We start from the raw sequence: 470 nt of genomic DNA on the forward strand, positions 1-470 counted from the left end.
TAAATTGAAATATGATAATAATATTTAAATGTCCGTAAGTATGTCCGAAATTATTTTTATATTTTCTATAAAAACACAGTTGGATTATAAATGATAGTATTACTAATGTTTCCAATAAAGATAATGAAAGTTCTTGATATATACTGAAAATAATCTTCAACCTTCAACTATATGTTATATACTGAAAGGAGTTAAGCTACGAAGCAAGGAGGCCTCTCCAATGGCTTCGTGATCCGATATCTTGACGCAATGACGCGTCATATGCGTTGCCTTTACAACACTTTGATGTAATTTGAGAATCAAATCAAAGTATGCCACCTCATCTAACATATCTCTTTTTATATAAATTTATTGCAAAACTATCCTTGTATTCTTATTGTAGGTTATAAGTACAATACACACATTTTTGAAATAATACAATTCTCTATTATAATTTTTTAACAAGAGATTCTTTTCATAATTCTTACATA

Source organism: Arachis ipaensis, chromosome B10 (assembly GCF_000816755.2).
Source record: "Arachis ipaensis cultivar K30076 chromosome B10, Araip1.1, whole genome shotgun sequence".
Lineage (NCBI taxonomy): Eukaryota > Viridiplantae > Streptophyta > Magnoliopsida > Fabales > Fabaceae > Arachis > Arachis ipaensis.